The sequence below is a fragment of the Pongo abelii genome, chromosome 21, assembly GCF_028885655.2.
Source record: "Pongo abelii isolate AG06213 chromosome 21, NHGRI_mPonAbe1-v2.0_pri, whole genome shotgun sequence".
Taxonomy (NCBI): Eukaryota; Metazoa; Chordata; class Mammalia; order Primates; family Hominidae; genus Pongo; species Pongo abelii.
In genome coordinates, this window is record NC_072006.2 from 18,859,731 (window position 1) to 18,882,273 (window position 22,543).

General features: G+C 45.0%; 1 long non-coding RNA gene across 1 annotated transcript in view; it reads left to right on the plus strand.

Moving 5' to 3' along the window:
• The first annotated feature begins 1,930 nt into the window (after nt 1-1,930).
• LOC112131465 (uncharacterized) overlaps nt 1,931-22,543 on the plus strand; it is a 43,430-nt gene continuing 22,817 nt past the window's right edge. Inside the window, exon 1 of the long non-coding RNA XR_010138778.1 lies at nt 1,931-2,175. This is a non-coding gene — a long non-coding RNA (uncharacterized LOC112131465). The remainder of the gene's footprint in view (nt 2,176-22,543) is intronic.

The following is a 22,543-nucleotide window of genomic DNA, read 5'->3' on the forward strand; positions in this document are numbered from 1 at the left end:
AGGGAGCATGTGAGAACAATTTTTTTCCCCCTTGGGAAGCAGTTTCACTCTTTTTGCCCAGGCTACAGTGCAATGGCATGATCTTGGCTCACTGAAACCTCCACCTCCAAGGTTCAAGTGATTCTCCTGCCTCAGCCTCCTGAGTAGCTGGGATTACAGGCACGTGCCAGATGGGGTTTCACCATGTAGGCCAGACTGGTCTTGAACTCTCAACCTCAAATCATCCACCCGCCTCGACCTTCCAAAGTTCTGGGAATACAGGCATGAGCCACTGTACCCACCTGTGAGAACACCTTCTTCTGAAAATAAACTGCTGATTAACTCATAGTTGATAAGCTGTTAGGCATATGTGGGCATATTAACCACACCAATAGGTCATTCAGCCATAGTATTTGTTAGTTTTAAAAATAGAGACATAAGGAGGATCCAAGGGGAAATAACCTGCAATCTCATCACACACACACTCCTAGCTGACACTAAAAAAGAGGGAGAAAGAACACACACATATTTTTGTAATATTCAAATGGAACAGAAAGATTCTAAATATAAAAAAGCAAAAGCCAAATTATCCATCTCCGTACCCATACTACCACCTCTCTTTGGTGATATCCAATGTTAATAAATACAGATGACTGCTGGCCTCTGTCCTTTCCCATATTTTAGATGTTTATGTGTATATCCATATGTGTAAATGTGTGTCTAAATGTCTATATAGCCACTCAAACACATGTGTGCTTACTTTGTTTTTACAAGCTTTATATTAACCACTCATATATACCTTGCTTTCAATAAAATAATATATTCAAGATATATTAAAATTATTTCCAGTTTAATGCATATATTGCTATCTAATTCTTAACCACTCTTCCATCATGTGTGTGCTCTATAATTTATTTGAGCAGTCTCTAGTGATGACATCATTTTGATCATGTTAAAGTTTGTGCTATTACCGGGAAATTGCCATGGTCATCCACAGGTTTCACTGAGTGTTAGTGACACTATCAATGATGTATTAATAGATTCTTAAAATCTTTTAATTGTAGATGCATTAACATCTGTTAAGTGTATGATTGGTGTAGGAGATGGGCCTGTGATCCAGACCTGGCCTATGAGGCATGAGAAGGAGTGAGCTAAGGAGTGCATAGGAGGAGCTTACTCACATTCAGGAAGGACGGGTGGAACAGAGGCTTTTCCCTAGGATCTTTCTGTCTCTGAATGTTGGTGTTGATGATGTGATGTCTGGAGCTGTGGCAACCACCTTGCTACCAGCTTGAGGCTGAAGCATCATGAACAGAGTGGTAAGGATGAGAGAATCCCAGGGAAGCAGAGCTAGATGCTTGGAGTTCTGTTCCTAAAGCCCGTCTCACCCAGGGCCTTGTTACCATGAAAGGTAGAGCACTCCTTTTGCATTCAAGCCATTTTTAACTGGGGCCTTTCTTACATGCAGTGGAAAGCCTCTTGCCAGGTCCCGATGCACGTGCAGGTTTCCTTTGCATGAGTTTCTCCTTCCCTCACTTCTTCTCCATGTCTCTTCCTACTTTTGTGGCTGGTGGATTTGCCTCCTTCCCATTTCCTCTTGGCCCATCCACTCTTACAAAAATAGTAAAGTCTTCTCATAAAAATCCAGAAGATCTTCAATGATGCTAATGACATTTAAATACAGAGCTTTTCAAAAACCCCACAAAAGGCTCCAAGTGGGCCTGAGCAACAGGTTTACTTGGCTGGATGTTTTGTACAGTAAAAAATGTGTGGTATTTTCACTGTAGTCAGCTACGAACATTGGCTTTTTCTACTCTGGCTTTCTTCTTCCCATTCACCACCCTCTTGATGGTGTAGGGTGGACACAGGCATTTTGGGATCTGGCTAACAGGAAGTTGTGTTGGGATGCATTTAACTTGGGGTGAGCGTAACACATTCCTATGATTCTCAGTCACTCCTGTGCATAGTCATGTTGCCTCAAACTGTCCTGGTGTAGGAGAGGCCCCAGACAAGGCCCTACCACCATCTTGGTTTTTACCTAAAGCATTGAGGACGGGTAGAAGCTTGATCAGAAATGTCCCCAGCAACTCACATTGGAAGCCTGTGATTAGCAGAGAGGAAAGAAGGTTTGCAATGTGTGGAGCCAGAAGCCCATCTGTGGATAATGATTCCCAGCAGAAACATGGAAAATTTCAAGTGAGTGTTTTGGTTCTTTTTGACCCTAGTCAAAAAAGGAAGTTTTATTCTATTGAAAATGTATTTGGTAACATGGCATAAAGCATAATTAGTGCATCTTGCAGTTGTTTTATTTTTTGTAGGAATTGAATGAGACAGAATGTCTCAGTTTTTGACATTTGTAGGGCACAGATCTGTGTGGTGAAACCACCCATGGTAAGGACATATGTGTGTGAAGCAGGACAGAACTGATGAATGGGGCTGACCTCCCACCTCTTCTTATCCTGATCAAGTCTGGGAGCTCCACATAACACAGATATATAATTGTGACCAGCAGAAAGACAGCTCAAAGAAATACTTGCTTCAGGACAAACTCCTCCTGCACATGCAATGAGCTAATAAATATAGCACATAACGACATTTTTAGATAATTCTGAAGCTCAGTACAACCATGAGAGTTTTAAAATGCTGTGTTTGTGTGTATTGTCAATAGAAAGATTTGTTAAGGTCCTCAATTTTAAGTCAAGAAAATTTAGAGGTATTAAAATCTTAGAGCTTGCAGATGAAAGGAAAATGAAAGAGGCTTTTCCAAATTAGAAAACAATCAGAAAAATGTGCACAATATGACCAAGTATGAGTTTTGAATCAGGATGCTATGTGTCATCAATTTTACAAGTGATCAAAACTTTTAGTGGAAAGAATGACTTATTCTTCTGTTATACATGACAAAATCCTATGATAAATTAAATGTCTTACAATGAGGCAAATAGTGATTCATTAGTTGAGTATAAAAACATTGAATGAAATTATGAGATGTGTCAGTAGCTAATTAATAAAAATATCATATGAGGAAGTAAAAATCATGTGGATTAAGAAGGGCAAATCTGCCCTTTCATCTGCAGAGTGGAGAGATGGACTGATGTTAACAAAGCCAGTGGCATCATGAGCAGGACACAATGTTTCTCTCAATATGTAGCTTTGAAATGTCAAACAGCCTCTTCTTGGCTGATGACTGATTTCTGACTCTGGGCAGGTGCCTGAGGCTGGGGTTAGACAGAGCCCATTCTCCCTGCCCAGCACGCAACCCTGCAGCTGCTTCCTCCAGTCCAACAGGCAACATCTCAAAGGATGCAGGGTGGAGCTCCCAGTACCCCCATTGCCAAGTTAAATCCCACTTAACAAATCAAATTCATCACATTTGTTCCCCACCATCCCATCTACATGCGCATGTCAGAGGCATTTGAACCAGAGCAACTCCATCTTGAGTAGGGTCTGGGTAAAATGAGGCTGAGACTTACTGTGCTGCATTCCCAGATGGTTAAGGCATTCTAAGTCACAGGATGAGATAGGAGGTCAACACAAGACTGCTTTCTGACTCAATGGAAGACCTCATCCTCTAGAGTCAGGGGCTGTCAGAAACTTCACTTATCAGTAAGAAGAACATCCCACTGCCTGGAGGATCTCTATCCAACTTTACACAGAAGCACTGAGCTACAGAGAAGGGGTTTATGGACATAACATTCCACATCTGGCTGGACTTTATGGTTTCTAAGGACACAGGACCTAGGTCCACTTTGCAGACCAGGCTTGACACTGGCTGCTTTACACAAAGGCCTGCCATGCTCTGAGTGCATCAGTATCACCTCAAAATCCTTTCTAACCTCTTCATTTTCAATCTTTTACCACTGATTTGTGAGATCATTTTTGGGAGAGAAAGTCTTAGAAAAGGCACAAAATACCCAAAATGGAAATTCAGTGATATGGACTTTGTAATTTTTGATATTTGTAGGCAAATATCAGTCTAGTGAATCCCTGTCTTACTCTCTTACAAAGATCTAGTGGCTTCAGGACACAGTTCAGACAATTCATTTGGCTCAGAAGATATACCTGCTCACCCTCAGCATCCCTATCCACTTCCTCCCTCCTACAGAGCAGACACACTGGGAGAAATTGGGGGGAGCCCAGTATACAGCCCCCACTTTACTCCCAACTTTCTCAAGGGAGAGAGAATTGTGTCTGAGAAGTGGCTTAGTTTACACAAAATCTTCTCTTCATTGTGTGTCTTGATGGTGGTTGCTTGTGTCAAAGATCTTCCATTCAGGTGGAAAATCATGAGCAACTCCCTGCAGAGATGTCTTCACCCCAGTCACCACTCTGAGCACCTCCTACTCTGCATGCAACCCCTCTCTCCCACCAGAAGCCTGAGTGACTACACCTGCCTATCCCCAAGAGGATGAGGCCCAGACTCAAGTCCCCCCATGTCATGGCCTTCTGGGTGGTGCTTCACTTTCCAGATACCAAAGACTTCTGTAAAATCAAGTCCAAGTGGAAATGAAATTGATGTAGATGCTCTCCACTCTCCCTGTCCATCTGTTTCCCACTCTGGATTTCTTGGTGTGGTGCATGGGTGTTGGCCTCTGGAAAATTTGGGCAGATTTCCTCTTATCATTTTGCGCCCCTGCCCTCCACGGTGTTCATGGCAGCAGCCCTTGCTCAATGTGACTCTGCGCATGGAAGGTATTGGAGAGCCCTGCCCAGGGCACCGGCCATGAGGCTTCCCCCTGTACCCTGAAATGGCAAAGGGGGCTGTGCAGGGTGGGCTGTGTGACTTAGGACTGTAGTCTCCTGTTCAGGGCAGAAATACCCACTGTTCTTTGGAATGCTAGTGACAATGAAGTGATGTTCTTTATTAATGAAAATGTCCTTCTTGAAACCTGAAGAGCGTCCACTGCTTTACAGTCCTGAATGTTTTAATTTCTACATAGTTTATGTTAAGCTTGACATGACGACTTGCTTTAAATTCAGGTCCAGAGAAAGGAGTAGTGGGTGTGAATGTGAACAATGCTGCTAGGGTGCAACCTCTCAGCACAGGGTACTGTCTCTCAGCATAGGGCATAACCTCCAAGCATAGGGCGAAATCTCCCAGGATAGGACACCACCTGTTAGCATAGGACACAGCCTCCCAGCATAGGGTTCCATCTCTCAGCGTAAGACACCACCTCTCATCATAGCACATAGCCTCCCAGCACAGGGCCCTACCTCCCAGTGTAATGCACAATCTCCCTGTCCAGCATAGGATATGACCTCCCTGCATAGGGCACACCCACATAGAACTGATGAAAGGAGGCACTACTCTCACACTAGAACCTGGGCTGCTCCCTTTGGAAGAGGTCAGACTTGGAGGAGGGGGCTGGTGGACAAGGAGAGCTTCATAAAGGGTCTGCCAAAACCCTTCTGGTTTGCACAGCCCTGGACAGCCAAGAACTCAGAGGGAGACGATGCTACTGTTTAGTTGCAGGAGAAGGGGGAATGTGCACCATACACCGGGGCTGTAAGAAGCAAGGAGCCAGGGCAGAAACCCCTGCTGTGAAGAAAAGCCTCCTGATGTCTTCTCTGCCTGTCTCCTGGTGCAGACCCTCAGAGGAGACCTCCCCCACGGCAGAAACCACCAATTCAAGGGTGAGAGCACTACAGTGGCATGGGAGTAGAAGGTGGTTTGTGCAGCTGGCCTGGTACAAACCCCTAGACATTCTGACATGTGGATTTCACCAAGGACATTCTGTCCTCCCAAGGAACTTCATAGATCTGGAAAGAGCAGAACTGTTTCTGCGAAAGGAAAGAGAGACGGACTATCAGTGTGGGCTGCAGTTAAAGAGAGAGATGCCCAGGCATGAGGCATCAGATGGGGGCAAGGATGGGTGGAGGTGAGACACTGTGTCCCCAACTGCTCCTGCTGAGACCCAGAACACTGAACCAAACTGTGCAGTGATGACTCCATTCACCCTCCCAGGCGGGGATGGAAGGCTCCAGTTCACCATGTGGCATTGCCCCCATTTCCAGCCTGCAGGGTTCCTGCCCCAGCACAGCCTGGGAGGAGCAGCCTGTGCAAGGTCTCGGAAGCCCTGAGGGTGCAGGACAGGGGGAGGCAGCACACTGCCCCCAGCTCCTTCCACCTCCTGTGCCTAGGCCAGCACTATGAGGGGCCAGAGGTAGGAAGCCAGGGCAGGGCAGTTCTCCTTCAAGGAGCTGGGGCATAGAGAGTGGGCAAGTAAGGGAGTGTGGGTCTTCTTTGATTGGAGACCTCACAAGAACAAGCAGGTCTTTGGAGAGGCTGGTTTTGGGTGAGCTTGGCAGGTCCAGGGCTTTGCAGCTAACAGGCCTTTAGGTCCCTCTAATGTGCTCAGTGTGGCTGTGGCTGTGGGCAGGTGCCTGAGGCTGGGATTAGACAGAGCCCCATCTCCATGCCCAGCACCCAGCCCTGCAGCTGCTTCCTATGGTTCAACAGGCAACAACACTAAGCACACAAGGTGGAGCTCCCAGTAGCCCCATTCCCAAGCTAAAGCCCTCTTAGCAAATCAAATCCATCACTCCTCTCCACACCACCCCACCTACATGCACACACATATTCATCTACATGAACTCACCCCAACCCTCACCCACATGGTTCTATGCACAAACGTCCATACTTCCCACACACAACCACATGCACACACACACTCCCATGCACCTTCCCCACACACTTGCACATGTGTGTGTACACAAGCCCCTTTCCATGAGCAACACAACACCTGCACACCTACTCACATGTACATGCAAAGACATATAACTTCATATGCACACACATTCATGTCTCTCCCAACACACATCTGCCCATGTGTGCATAAACACACATGGGGTAAATGTACCCATGGCTGCATGTCATGCTCTAGGCATACCGATGCGCTTACACACATACCCTTCAAAACATATGAAGGAGCACACACAGACACACACACCACTCTGCAGCACACAACTGTCCCCTGACCCACATCATGCACATACCTCCTGAAGTTTTGGCTGGTCATGGAACAGACACTTTTCCAAGTTGGGCTGGGACATGGTACGTATGATTTGCCCCATCTCCACATCAAAGATTTAGTTCATCGCAGCCACGACCTACACACGGGAAGGAGCAGGATGCAGGGACAATGCTCTCCATCAGTTTCATGCACACACAGGCACTTCACTGTGACTGAGCCACTGGAGTTGCCTGGGGCTTCATTCCTGCCTTCATGAGCTGCCCACACTGCCACCTGCAAGGCACACAGTCACCTCCTGCCAGCTGACAGGGGTGATATGCCCCAGGCCTCCCTGGTAACTTGTTTTCTCTGTGCCAGTGCAAAGGATTAACTGACTTCTGCTGACCCAAGGGACAGGGACACAGTATTTCTTCTAGGAAGGCTGTCATCTGATGATGAAATTTCAGCTAACTTCCAGTTTCTAGCATTCAGCCCATTGAGCATCTTATTTCCTCCATTTAACTCAGATTTGTTTATTCCCTCATTTATCAGTAGGAGATGAGAAACTTCATACAAATGGATGTTTTAGGCCAACAAGACACCTCCTCTCTAGTGCCTCCAATCTGAGTGTATTTTAGGCCAATAAGAGACTTCTTCTCTAATGCCTCCATTCTGAGTGGATGTTTTAGGCCAATAAGGGACTTCCTCTCTAATGCCTCCATTCTGAGTGGGTTTTTGGCTCCAGTATTTCTAGAGTCACACACCTACTTGTGTTAAACTTGCTATTGCAGAAGAGAATTGAATACTTTCCCTGCACAGGGCATCATGGAGGCGCAAGTTGTCAGAACTGGGGGAAAGCACAGGAGAAGGTGCCCTGGGAACCAGGCTGCGGAACCAAGAGGAAGTTGTGTGTTCTCTAGGGCATCAGTCTCCCCATCTGTAAATTAGGATCCTGGGCCCAATAATTCACACCATCCACTGCTTCACTCTGAGTTACTGTCACATTTCAGAGAGACGTGCAGGCCAGGAGGAACTGTGACACAAGAGAATGCACCTCAGGTGCGGGCAGAGAGCACCAGCTGATGGCTGCAGGGGGAGAAATGGGGCTGGTCTGGACTCCTTTGAATTTCCAAGAGAAGGTGGAGGAGCTCTGAAGTCTATGTCACTGTTTGCTGCTCTGCCACGGGATGCAAGTCAAGCTGGGCCTGGTAGACCTGCTGAATCTCCCTCGTGACCTGACTCCCTCCTCCGCTCTGCTGGGTGACTGCTGTCCTCACTGGCTGAGTCTAACTCTGTGTCAGCTGGCAGAGGGAGGGTCATCAGGAGTGTTCCACCCAAGCAGGAACTCAGCAGTCCTGGGCTGCAGGAGGTAGTCAGCCAGTCTGAGGGTGAAGGCTGGTAGCCCTAAGGGTCTGTACTCAGGGCGTGACTTGGGGAGGGAAGCAGGGCTTTGCAGGACAAGGAGCCAGGCTCCTTTGTGCCCCCTGCAGAGAGGAGGATGAGCCTCATGGCCTGGATCTCATCCTGAGCAGCACCAAGCCCACCCAGAGTCTGCACAGTCTCCATTCACACCTGCTGGACCCTGGGAAATGCTAACATCATGGCACAGACCCAGTGGCTGCTGCAGGTTAAAGGTGGCCAAGTGGACACGACAATGCTGAACTCAAGCACTCACGACCCGGGAGCGTCCTTGGGCTTGAAGGCCATCAGTGGACTGTCGGAAAGCTGAATGAGTCTGAGCCTTAGATCATGAATGTGTCAGTGCTGATTTGCTGGGAATGCTCTCAGAGGGGCAAAGCAGAGGCTATGGCATCCCTAGGTGTGGCGGCAGCACCCACCTGCTCTCTGGCTTGCAGCACCCCCAGCGGGTGTCTGTAGTACTGATCTTTGTTGGCCTTGTTTTACTGGCTAATGGCGAAGTGAAGGGCACGCTGTACCCACTCATCATTGAGGTGTGTGTCATAGATGTCACCCCAATTGTCCTATCCTCCTCCTCAGGGCTCCAGGACAGGGCCACTGCCAGGTCAGCCAGCAGGAGCAGCAGAGGGTGCACAGGGGCCGGGCCATGGGCTCCTCAGAGGCAGAGCACAGAGCTGGAGCTGCAGGAGATGAGGGTGAGAGCCTAAGGTAGGGAGCTCAGACCAGCAGGCAGCCGTGCATTTATCCTGCTTCGGCAGCCCCAGCCCAACCCACTCCATGCCTGCCCTTGGCTCCTCCTCCTGTTTCTGCCCAGCCCCCTCGTTCTCCATCTCTCATTTCACTACTACCCGACCCTGCCACACCACCCCCCACATCCTCCCTCCCTGCCTAAGTTCTCCCTGCCCCTCTGCCCCTGCCCCTCCATCCCCCAGTCGGCTCCTCCATCTCCCCCTCCTCCTCACTACTCTCCTCACTCCCACCCCTTTTCCAGCCCTGACCCTTCTCCCCATTGCTCCCAAGCTGGCTCACAGTTGTCTCCAGAGAGGGGACACTGCTCCCTGGGCTGTGAAAGCAACATGACATCCTGTTTCCTCAGAAAAGGGAAAAGTGCAGGGCCCTCCTGGGATCTTCAGTTTTCAGAGGCATCAGTGAGAGCTTGGTCACGGTCTGGGAATCCATGAAACAGAGAGATGATTTCAGGAGCTCCTGGAAGGCTTATTCCACATCCTGCTCTGGGGAATTTCTTTGCCAGACATAAAAGAATTAATGTTTTGCAAAAGGTCATTAGGTTCTTTTTTCATGAGTCCTCATTATTCAATACACAAACCCTTCACCAGCTCCTCCTGGTACCAGGTGGTCTAGGACCAGGAGAGGGAGCATGGGTGACTGAGCCATGGACAGAGATGCGACACAAACCCATGAGCACTTTTCAGCTTTATAGTAGACACGTTAGAAAAGGAAAAAGAAACAGAGGGAGTGATTTTGATAATATTTCTTGTTTAACCTAATGTATCCAAAATATTATTTCAACACATGGGAACAGTTGTTAAAGAGATAGTTTACATTCTTTTCAATGTGTTTAAGTCTTTGAAATTCCCTGTGTTTTTTTTTACACTTAGACCAAATGTCATTTTGGACTGGCCTCATTTTAAGTGACCCATGGCCACATGTGGCTGGTGGCAGTGGTTCTGCTCCTTAGGGTAAGGAGGATGAGAAAGCGATAATCAATAATTAATAGCAGGAAATTAGTCTTTCTGTTGGAAGTGAAAGAGTATGAGATAGAGACAGATGGAGCCACTGGACCCTGGTCAGGGAGATTGGAAAGGTGAGAAGCCCTGTCTAGACAGGAAACAGAGCTCCAGGCAGCAGGAACAGCCAGTGCAAAGGCCCTGAGGTGGGGCTGAGCATGCCTGCTCCAAGAAGAGGAAGCTCCTGGAGGGGGTGTGAGCAGGGAAGGGAATGACCTGGAGTCTCAGGGTAACTGTCGGTGGGGCCCAGTGGGAGGTGCAGGGAGACTGCTGGCTGGTGGTGGGGGTGTCAGGAAATGGAGCAGCAGCCGCGGGATGAATGTGGGAACCCACGGGTGTCTCTTGCTCCTCCCCTCAGGGAGCCGTGCTGCCGGCGCTGGTCCTCTGTGCACTACTTGGAAAACTCACTTGATTTTTAAAAATTGCCTTGAATGAGGTAGAATTTACATACAATAAAATGCCTAATTATGTATATCAAACCTAGGGGATTTGTTTATTTTTATGGATTTCAGGGTACAGATGTAGTTGTGTTATGTGGATATATAGCAGAGAGGTGAAATCTGGGTTTTTAGGGTACCCATTACCAGATAATGCACATTATATCCACTAGGTGCTATTTCACATTCACCACCATCACACTCTCCCACCTTTGAGCCTCCACTGTCTATCATTCCACTCTGCATGTCCGTGAGTACCCTTTGTTTAGCTCCCACTTACAAGTGAGAGCATGCAGTTTTTGATTTTCAGTTTGAATCACTTCAATAAGGATAATGGCCTCCAGTTCCATATATGTTGCTGCAAAAAAACGTAATTTCATTCATTTTTGTGGCTGAGTAGTACTCCATGGTGTGTGTGTGTGTGTATGTATGTATGTATATATATATGGAGTAGTATTCATACACACACACACAAACCACCTTGTTTTATCCAACTGTCCATCTGTCCATTGATACCATGACTTTTCAATTGTGAAAAGTGCCGCAAGAAACATGCAAGTGAAGGTGTCATTTTTACATAATGATTTCTTTTTAGGGGGTACCTATCCAGTAGTGGAACTGCTGGATCACAGGGCAGTTCTGCTTTTAGTTGTTTGAGAAATCATCAGTTTTCTATAGAGGTTGCACTATTGTACGCTTCCACAAACAGTGCATAATTTTTTTCTTTTCCCCACATCTTCTCCAATGTCTGTTGTTTTTTGACTTTCTTTTGAGACAGGGTCTCACACTCTTACCTGGGCTGAAAGGCAGTGGCACGATCATACCTAACTATAGCCTCAAACTTCGGAGCTCAAATGATCCACCTGCCTCAGCCTCCTGAGTAGCTAGTACTGCAGGCCCATAGCAAGACATTTTTATTTTTCGTAGAGACAGGGATTCACTATTTTGTCCAGGCTGGTCTTGAAATCCTGGCCCCGAGCAATCCTCCCATTTTGGTCTCTCAAAGTGCTCTGATTATAGACATGAACCACTGCACTCTGCTGTCTTTTGACATTTAATAACACCCTTTCTCCCTGGTGTACAATGATATTTCATTGTGATTTTAATCTGCATTTTTCAGATATTTAGTGACGTTGAGCATTATTTCACATGCTTGTTTGCCACTTGTATGTCTTCTTTTGAAAATTACCTGTTTATGTCCTATGCCCACTTTTAAAAATTTTACTTAAGTTCTTGAATACATGTGCAGAATGTGCAGGTTTGTTACATAGGTGTACATGTGCCATGGTGTTTTGCTGCACCTATCAACCTGTCATCTAGGTTTTAAGCCCCACATGCTTTAGGTGTTTGTCTTAATGCTTTCCCTCCACTTGTCCCCCAGTCTCTGACAGGCCCCAATGTGTGATTTTCCCCTCCCTGTGTCCATGTGTTCTCCCTGGTCAACTCCCACTTGTGAGTGAGAACATGTGGTGTTTGTTTTTCTGTTCCTGTGTTAGTTTGCTGAGAATGATGGTTTCCAGCTTCATCTATGTCCCTGCAAAGGACATGAATGCACTCTCTTTTATGGCTGCATAGTGTATGTGTCACATTTTCTTTATCCAGTCTATCACTGATGGGCATTTGGGTTCCAAGTCTTTGCTATTGTAAATAGTGGTGCAATAAACATATGTGTGCATGTGTCTTCATAGTAGAATGGTTTATAATCCTTTGGATATGTACCCAGTAATTGGATTGCTCGGTCAAATGGCATTTCTGGTTTTAGATCCTTGAGGAATCACCACACTGTCTTCCCAATGGTTGAAGTAATTTACATTCCCACCAACAGTGTAAAAGCATTCCTATTTCTCCACAGCCTCGCCAGCATCTGTTGTTTCCTGACTTATTAATGATTGCCATTCTAACTGGCATGAGATGGTATCTCATTGTGGTTTTGATTTACATTTCTCTAATGACCAATGCTGATGAGTTTTTTTCATGTGTTTATTGGTTGCATAAATGTCTTGAGATGTGTCTCATCATATCCTTTGCACAGTTTTTGCTGGGGTTGTTTTCTCTTGCAGTTCCTTGTAGATTCTGGATATTAGATCTTTGTCAGATGGATAGATTGCAAAATTTTTCTCCCTTTCTGTAGGTGGCCTGTTCACTCCAATGGTAGTTTCTTTTGGTGTGCAGAAGCTCTTTAGTTTAAATAGATCCCATTTGTCAATTTTGACATTTGTTGCAATTGCTTTTGATGTTTTAGTCATGAAGTATTTGCCCTTCCCTATGTCTTCAATGGTATTGCCTAGGTTTCCTTCTAGGGTTTTCATGGTTTTAGGTTTTACATTTAAGTCTTTAATCCACCTTTAGTTAATTTTTGCATAAGATATAAGGAAGGGGCCCAGTTTCTGTTTTCTGCATATGGCTAGCCAATTTTCCCAGCACCATTTATTAAATAGGGAATCCTTTCCCATTGCTTTTTTTTGTCAGATTTGTCAAAGATCAGATGGTTGTAGATGTTTGATGTTATTTCTGAGGCCTCTGTTCTGTTCCCTTGATGTATATCTCTGTTTTGGTACCAGTACCATGCTGTTTTGGTTACTGCAGCCTTGTAGTATAGTTTGAAGTCAGGTAGCATGATGTCTGCAGTTTTGTTCTTTTTGCTTGGTATTGGCTTGTCTATATTGGATTTTTTTTTATTTCATATGAAATTTAAAGTAGTTTTTTTTGTAATTCTGCAAAGAAAATCAATGATAGCTTGATGGGAATAGCATTGAATCGATAAATTACTTTGGGCGGTATGGCCATTTTCATGATATTGATTCTTCCTATTCATGAGCATGAATTTTTTTCCATTTGTTTGTGTCCTGCCTTATTTCCTTGAGCAGCTGTTTGTAGGTTCTGCCTGAAGAGGTCCTTTAGCACCCTTGTAAGTTTTATTCCTAGGCATTCTATGCCCACTTTTTTTGAGATGGAGTCTCACTCTGTTGCACAGGCTGGAGTGCAATGGCATGATCTTGGCTCACTGCAACCTCCACCTCTCAGGTTCAAGTGATTCTCCTGCCTCAGCCTCCTGAGTAGCTGGGATTACAGGCATGTGCCACGAGGCCCAGCTAATTTTGTATTTTTTTTTTTAGTAGAGACGGAATTTCACCATTTTGGTCAGGCTGGTCTCAAACTTTTGACCTCATCATCTGCCCACCTCAGCCTCTCAAAGTGTTGGGAGGGCCCCTGCCTTCCCAGCACATGCCTCAGTGAGGCTGTTGCCTGTGAATCTCCATCTGAGTTGGTTCCCAGGAACCCTAACCAAGAGATGGTGGAGTCAGGACCCACACCACAAATATCCTGACTTTTAAACCACAGTGGGTGTTAGGTCTGTGAAAGTTTGGAACATTTTTGTCTAGGAGATTGGATATCTCCCTTCAACAGATGATCCCAATGTTTTCACACCCATGAGACCTGCTGAAGAAAACCAATGCTTCATCTCGAAAGTTACTTGTTCCCAAAAATCTCTTACTCAGCTGGGTCTTTTTTTCCCCTCTTCATCCCTAGTGAAATGCAAACCAAAGTGTCCATCTATATTGGACTTGCTGAAATATTTTCAATCATATAATTTCATTTGATCCACCTGCTGAGGAAGGTTGGGCAGGTACCAGAAACCCTTTGTATTCTTAAGAAAATAAGTAGGAGGTAGTTTGAGGATAAAGTGTCAGGTCATGTAATTTTCAGCTTAATTATGTTCTTGTCAAACAGTAAGCTTCATTTGCCACCCTGGCTCTGGGACTGACACTAAGTAATGTGTCAGCTCCATCGCTCCTAGGAGCACCCTGGCCGCAGGTAGCAGGAGTCCTGAGAATCACTTTCCGCCTCTCCCAAAATGACACTGGTTATTTAACAAAGGCTGTGGGGGTGGTGTTCAGAGAGTTGCAGCATCCTCAGCAGGGGCCCAGGTGGTTTCATTCCATCTTCTCCATCATTCCTTGGGCTTTTGTTCTTGGGCACATGGCTCATGAGTGAAAGGTGGACACCATAGCCCTACACATCCTGTCCCACACTACACCTGAAAGGTGAGGAGTCGGAGCAGGAGGAGGTCACAGGGCATGAGAGGAGGGTTGGGGGAGAGAGAGAGAAAGAGATAGAGAGAGAGAGAGAGAAAGATAGAGAGAGAGAGAGAACTCTCCTCAGGGGGTTTTTCTCTGTTTATCCAGCAGATACTCTCTTAGTAGTAACCTGGCCAAGTGCTTAGCAGTTGCTGGCTGGACCTGAGCTCTACTTCCCCAGGGGTGAGGAAGGCCTGGAAATCCATTGCCTGATACTTTCACTGTTTGCACTCAGGGACAGTCAAGAGGAAAGGAACTGACAATGGCTGGTCTCCAGAACAAAGTCACTTATATGAGTGTTCATCGAGAGCTTGTAGAAACTCCATTGTACTCTGAAGTTTATGAATGTGTTTATGCACAGGTGTGCATGCCATTTGGGGTGTCTGAGAAGGATGCCTGAGCCATGTCAGAGTTGGCAGGAATGGTGGGCTTTGGGGCCCTAAGATATGGAGAGTATCTGACGGGTACTAAGTGGGAAGAGGCTTGCAGAGTTGGCAACCTCCTCACCCATGATAAAGGAGGGAATGATATGCTGAAACATAACATGTGAAGATGAACACATCACAAGGAAAATGCTCAAATGTGGCAGATAAACCACAAAGCTACAGGGCAATTCTTGTGCCCACAGCCACCTGCTCTGTAAATCCTTCTCAGTTCATGAGTTTGCAGAGAACCTCTGGTTCTGCATGTTCCACTTCACCACGGTGCCCACCAGAGGGAAGCATTCACCCATGGATGACCAGCCCTTTGTGTGCCTGTACTCCAGCCTCACCCTGGGAAGCAGGCTCTGAAGGTAATCCTGGGGTTGTCATAGCATGTGCCTTGGAGAAAGGGGTTTTGTAAACTAAGCACTCCCTGAGTGCCGTACGAGTTCTGCAGAGGCCCATCTGCTTGGCTCTGTCCTCGCTGCCCTGGGCTACCTGGGCATGTGTGGTTTTATTGATCAGAGCGATGGCCAGTAGATGGCACAGCCTCCTGTTTCTGCAGCTTTCCGCATGGCCCTTGCTGGATATTTCCAGGAAGGAGAGACAGGCCCAGAACTGACTCTCTTGGAAGACAGGGTCCTTCTGAAGGCAGGTGACAATGAACATGTGGACACCCCTGTGGACAAGTCTGGTTTCTATCCTCTCTTCCAGTCTCTGCCTCCTCACACATTTCCTGGTGCTCCCTCTCTTGCTTCCTGCCCCTTTCTCAAACTACCCGTCTCCTTCTTTTTCATGGTCAACTTAATTCAGTCGGTGGCATGAATACCATGGAAAAACCACCTTTGCTGCTGTGGTTAGGAAGAACACATGATCTATTACTGAAAAACAGTTTCCCATCCAAGGCAAGGTGTCTGAAGACAAGATTCACCTGAGTCCAGATCTGATGAGCCTGCAAACAGAGGAAAACTCTTAATCATAGCTGCTCTGCCTTCCTGATTTTATTCTGCACCAAAGAGCTTTATCTTTTCACACAAATATCATATCACCACCATCGCCACTATATCATCAATATCACCATAATCTTCACAACTATTGCCACTTCCATAACGACTATCACCAGCATCACCACCACCATCCCCACAATCATCACTACCACTATCACCCTTATCTTTACCACTCTCAACATAGATACCACCCCCATGATCACCATCATCATCAGCAGCATCATCACCATCACCACCATGTTTACCATCACCATAACCTCAACATCATGGTCATCACCATCATCATCACCATCACCATAATCATCACTACCATCACCATCACTATTATGATCACTGTCACCATTACTGCCACCACCAAGACCATCACCATCAACACCAGTACCACCGTAATCCCCACCATCACTACCATCATTACCACCAACACCATTATCACCGTCATCATCACTATCATCACCACCACCATCATTAACAATACCACCATCTCTGTGCATCATCATCACCACCACCACTATTACTACTATCACTATCACCAACTTCACCACTATTACCATCACCACTATTATTACTACAAGAGCTACCATCATCACCACCATTATAACCACCACCACCACCACCATCATCACTATTATCACAATCACCATCACCATTAACAATATCAACATTACTGCTGTCATCAACGTCACCATCACCACTACTGCTATCACCATCAGTATACTCACCATCATTATACTCATCATGAGAACCGCTATCATCATCAACACCATCACCATCATTACTAGTACCAGCATTACCATCATACCATCATCATCACCTTCAAAACCATCATCACCATCTCCAGTTTCATCTCCAGCATACCATTCTCATCACCATCATCATCTTCAGCACCACTGCCAGGTGTCTGTCAGTAGCCATTCTGCATAGGACATTGTGCCACACCCTTTATAAACCTCATGTGATTACATAGTCATGCTGATTCTGTATTTTATGGAAAAAAAGAAGGTGGTAATTGGCTTCGTAACATGATAGAAGAGTGTGAGAACCTGCTTTCTCCTCTCAGAACTATCTGCAATCAATGGAAAAGAAGACTCACTTTATTTCTCAGCTCCCACGTTGCTGGATCTTCGCTAGAGGGGTCTGATGTGGACATCCACAGTGAAGTCTTCACTGGTTTTCTGGTCTCCACCCTCAGATTTTGTTTCTCTGGTTCTAAAATGTTTAGAAACTCATATCCCCTCCCACATGAAGCATTGGTATCTTGCTCTCTGTGGCTGCACTCTTGCTTTTGCCCATGACATAGCCTGGCCCCTAGAGAAACTGGACTCTGATGTTCTCCAGACACAGAACTGTCCAGGCTCACATAATTCTTTCTCAAATGTTTACCTGTAGATACCCACTCCACCGTAGATCTTTGCCTCCACAACTGCTACCTGCTTTTCAGGTTTAGGTCTACACAAACCCTGTCTATGAATCCCTCTCTGGTCCATGTAGCCAGCCAGGTGTGACCCTTTTGATTTTGGGGTCTGATAGCACTTTTTTGTGCACAAGAGGAATTTTCTCTCCTCCTCTTAGGGTCGTTCTTACTTGTGTGTCTAATTCTGTCACCCACCAGGCCATGAGGTCCTAGAAGATAAAGACTGAGTCCCCTTCCCCATGTAATTTGCCTCTCAGAGATCACTGAGATAATCACAAATAAAAACTAGCTAACACTAATAATGAACATATTGCTCAGTAATGTGCTATAACATCATAATAACTACTTAGTAGGTGCTATTACTGTCTTCATTTTATAGATGAAATAACTGAGCCACAGAGAGTTTAGGGAAATATGTCAAATTTACACAGCTTGTAAATGGAAGAATCAGGATTTTTACCCATGTAGTCTGACTCCATGTCATTGCCATGATGTGAGATGCCTCAGCAGTCTGCTGTCCTTGAAACTTTGTACATTTGAGAAATTTCATGTCGAGCCACAGTTATGCTGCTTTTGAACTGGAGCTCAGAGGATGGGGTTATTTAATATGCCAAGGTCATCACCATCTCATATGGAACTTGAGAACAGTTCCCACCCATGTGTCTTGGTCCAGACTCTCCTTTTTGGAATTCCCATCTCCTACGTCACCTCATTGATTTCTCTTCATCATTTGTGATTCTGTAGATATTACATATTCCATAAAGGTGACTGTCTAGATTGACAGAAGAAAACCCTGACAAGATTATGCAAGTGAAAGTGATTTATTTGGATGGTAGTCCCAGGACACACTCCTGGGGCATTGAGGAAATGATACAGGGAAGAGAAGGTGCTCAATACAGTGAGTGTGAACTTTCAGGCTACTGCTATGGTCACCTAGGGCTCAATTCTGCTGGAAACTTCTGGGAGATTTCATAGAACATGTCTGCTGGTGTCATTCCTTGGATGAAGAATGTACAGGACTATTAGTTCTCTCATACTTTCTTGTGCCATGTGCACAGGTAAATTGGTGGGGATGGTGGCAATTGGAATGTGGACTGGTAAGTGCAGTGAGGTAAGGCAGTGAGGACCAATCAAGGGATGTGGGCAGCTTCTCCCCCTCCCCCAGCTCTTTCTGTGCATTTTGAGCCCTTCTCTGTACTCTCCATTGCCATATTTTTTTCCTCTGATTTCCACTTGCCTGTCTACAACCCAGAATTCTATACTGAACATTCATTGAGGATGGAGGACTTGGCTCTTTCACTTTCTTTTCTCCAGCACCAGATTTTGTTTCTAGCATAAAATGTATACTCAACAAAGACAGTAGGGGTGTTGAAATTAAACCCATTTTTTGAAAAGTACGAAAAACTTCAAAGATATTTATTTAGAAACATTAATTTATGGAGAAATTCTCTTGAATAATTAAAAGAAAAATATTTTATATAAGTTTCCAAGAACAAAAAGAAAATTTCTTTGTGTAATTTGAAAAATCATCCCCAAATGTAAAATGCATAAAAAGGAAGTGAGAGAGAGAAAATGTAATCATCAGCCTAGAGTCCCAAAAGTAAAATAAGGTAGAAATGAAAATGAATCACAGGTGCTACAAAGCTCATTCTCTTCCACTGAACAAGATATGGGGTAAGAAATGCTACCAGAAGCCATGTGCTGGCACCCGAGCAGTTCCAAGTGGGTTCGAGGCAAAATGATCCTCTTGGTACTTCGGTGAATTTGATAAGTGAAAGGATGAAAAGTGTGAGTGATCACTCAGGTACCCTGTCCAGGAATACTTGACTGTCCAAAGATGGATAAAATATTTCTCTGTGTAGTTTAAGGAATTGTTAAGATCCTGCATTTCATTATACTTCTTTATGTGGTTTTAGGACCCCTATGTCCAAGATATCCAGAAAAGAGGAAGAGGTGAGCAGATACAAAGTGGGGTCTGAGTTCTGCTTGTGCCTGTCTGGTAGCCTAGTGCTGCCTGAAGAAGCACAAACATCTACCTGGTGCTGTTAGATGGGCATTTGTGGTCATTATTAGGGCTATCTTCTGAGTATTTCAGTTTCTTTTCATAAGTGCAAGGCAGGATTGTCCTTCTTCTTCCTTTCAGTTTGGTGTGGTCATGACTTGCTGTGATCATGAAGAAGAAGTGAGATGTCTAGTCATCATGCTAGTTCTCTCCTGAATATCATGTGCTTTGTTTTTCATTGTAGTATTCTTTTATAGGTCCTGGAGATTTATGCTTTCAGGAGATTCTATTTTGTGTATTTAGAGGATTTGTTTCAAGATGTAGTGCTCCTTTTAGCAGTGTTCCTAGTGTTGGCCTGGTAGTGGCAAATTCTCTCAACATTTGTCTAAAAAAGACTGTATCTTTCATTCATTTATAAACTTAGTTTCACTGATACAAAATTCTTGGCTGATATTTTGTTGTTATTTAAAGAGGCTAAAGATAAGACCGTAATCCCTTCTAGCTTGTAAGGTTTCTGCTGAGAAATCTGCTGTTAATCTGATAGGTTTTCCTTTATCGGTGACCTGATGATTTGCCTCACAGCTCTTAAGATTCTTCTCTTCATCTCGACTTTAGTTAACCTGATAACTATTTGCCTAGGTGATGATCTTTTTGCAATGAATTTCTCAAGTTTTCTATCAGCTTCTTGTATTTGTGTGTCTAGTTCTCCAGCAAGGCCAAAGAAGATTTCCTCAAACATTCCCCCAAATAATATTTTTCAAACTTTTAGATTTCTCTTCTTCCTTGGGAAAACAAATTATTCTTAAGTTTGGTCATTTAACGCAATCCCAAACCTGTTGGAGGATTTGTTTATTTTTAAATTATATTTTCTTTATCTTTGTTGGTCTGATTTAGTTTGAAAACTTTGTCTTTGGGTTCTGAAATTCTTTCTTCTTGTTTGATTCTATTGCTGAGATTTTCCAGTGGATTTTGCATTTCTCTAAGTGTGTCTTTGATTTCCAAAAGTTGTGATTGTATTTTGTTTATTCCATCTATTTTCACTAGAGATTTTTCCATTCATGTGCCGCAACTTTTTTTTTTTTTTAATTTCTTTAAGTTGGACTTCACCTTTCTCAGGTGCCTCCTTGGTTGGTTTAATAATTGACCTTCTGAATTCCTTTTCTGGCAATTCAAAGATTTCATCTTGGTTTGGATCCGTGGCTGGTGAGCTGATGTAATATTTTACGGGTGTTATATAACCTTATTTTGTCATATTACCAGAATTTTTTTTTGTTTCTTTCTCATTTGGGTGAGCTGTGTCACAGGGAAGATGTGGGACTCAAGGGATGCTCAGGGACTGACAGCAACAAGCTATTCCTGTCTTGCTCTGCAACCTGCACATGGGCTGGTGGTCAGTGGGTCTGGGGCTGGCTTGGCTTGTGTCTTCATGCTGGGGCCCATGCTGAAGGGGTGGTGCCTGTCTGGGTCAGGTTCTTCTCACGGAGGCTCAGAGGAGAGCAGGAGGACCAGCCTCTCACGCATGCAGGTTTAAGGGCTCTGTGCTTGTCCCATGTGTTAACATCCTATGGGCCAAGCAAGACCCATGACCATGCACAATGGCAATGGGTGTCTACTCTGCATTTTCTGGAGAGAGGCGCTGCTAACCGCATGGCAGAGGGCATGCATGTATACTTTAGTTCCAGCGAGGGAGCCAGCTGTCCATCCATCCTGCCACACATCCCTGAATCTTGGAAAAACCCTGCTGTGACATGGCACATATGTGCCCAGGAAGCTGGTGGATTTCATGCTGGCAGTGGTTGGCTGAACTCCTGCTATAGAGGCTGACTTTTCTCTGTCTCCTCTCTTCCATCCTAGGATTTCTGGGAATTATTGGCTTCTAAGGAGTCCTCCAAGTGGAGACAGCTCCCTTTTCAAGACCTCTCTTTCTTCTCTATAAAAGTGAGCAGGTCAAAGGCCATGGCTTCAGAGAGTCCTTTTTTGGCCTATAGTCTGTGATCCGTTGATTACTGTGTTACTCCGGATGAAGAATTCACCCTCTTTACCTCCATTCCCACCTCTACTCACTGCTGGCAATGTTATACCAGGCTCATAAACCCATCCTGGTGGGGCTGTGCATGTTGGAGAGGGGGCTAATGGTGACAACCTAGTAGGAAACAGAAGAAGGGGCCTGGCAAACAGTAGTGACCCCTCTGCACTGCAGAAGAAGTTGCAGGTAGAGTGAGGATTGGGGAACGTGGCTGTCCCTTGTGAAACAACACATCTGGTGGAAGCAGAGGGAGCTTCTTCCTCAGCCTCTGCCCATGCATTCTCTCCATTGCCCCAGTCCCTGCCATCTCACACCCCATTTCTCTGCTCCAGGGAACAGTACAGGGTGTGGACACTGGTGAAGCACATCCTTAGTAACCAGCTGGCCTGTAGCTTCATGGTTCTGTGGCTTAGCTGGGAAGTCTGTGCTAGGCTTGGAAGCATGAGCTGGGATCTTCCAGCAAGCTGAGCCCACAGGCATGTGCATGTTGGGTGGGGCTGGGGTCTCAGTGCTGAGGCAGCACTTTGCTGTAATTTAATTTTTAATTTTTTGTAAAAGATAAAAGATGATGAAAATATGTCAGGAGGACACAGGAAGCAGCTTAAAGGAGCTCTCTCTAGCCAACTGTGAGATAATTTAAACATTCAAATGAACGATAGTAACAAATTACAACTCATTGAATAAAATAAGAAACCAAGAATCATCTAGATCTATGGATAAATAGATGATTAACAAATAGAGAGATGGAAAGACAGATACAGATAAAGGAGAAAAGTTCTTCCTTGGAGTAAAAATAATGCCATTAATAAATATAGAAAAAATGGAGCAATTTTATTTTTCTACATTTATTAGAAAAGTAATGATAAACTTCTTAGTTGTAGTTTTGAAGTGACTTCAAACTTACAAAAAGCAGCAAGAGTAATATAAAGAGCTACTGTACACACCCAGACTCTCCCACTCCTCACATTCTGTCTCGTGCGCTTTTCCTTATTTCTGTATGTGTACGCACTGTTACAGCGTTTCCTGAGCCATTTCAGAGGAAGTTGCAGGCATGACTCCT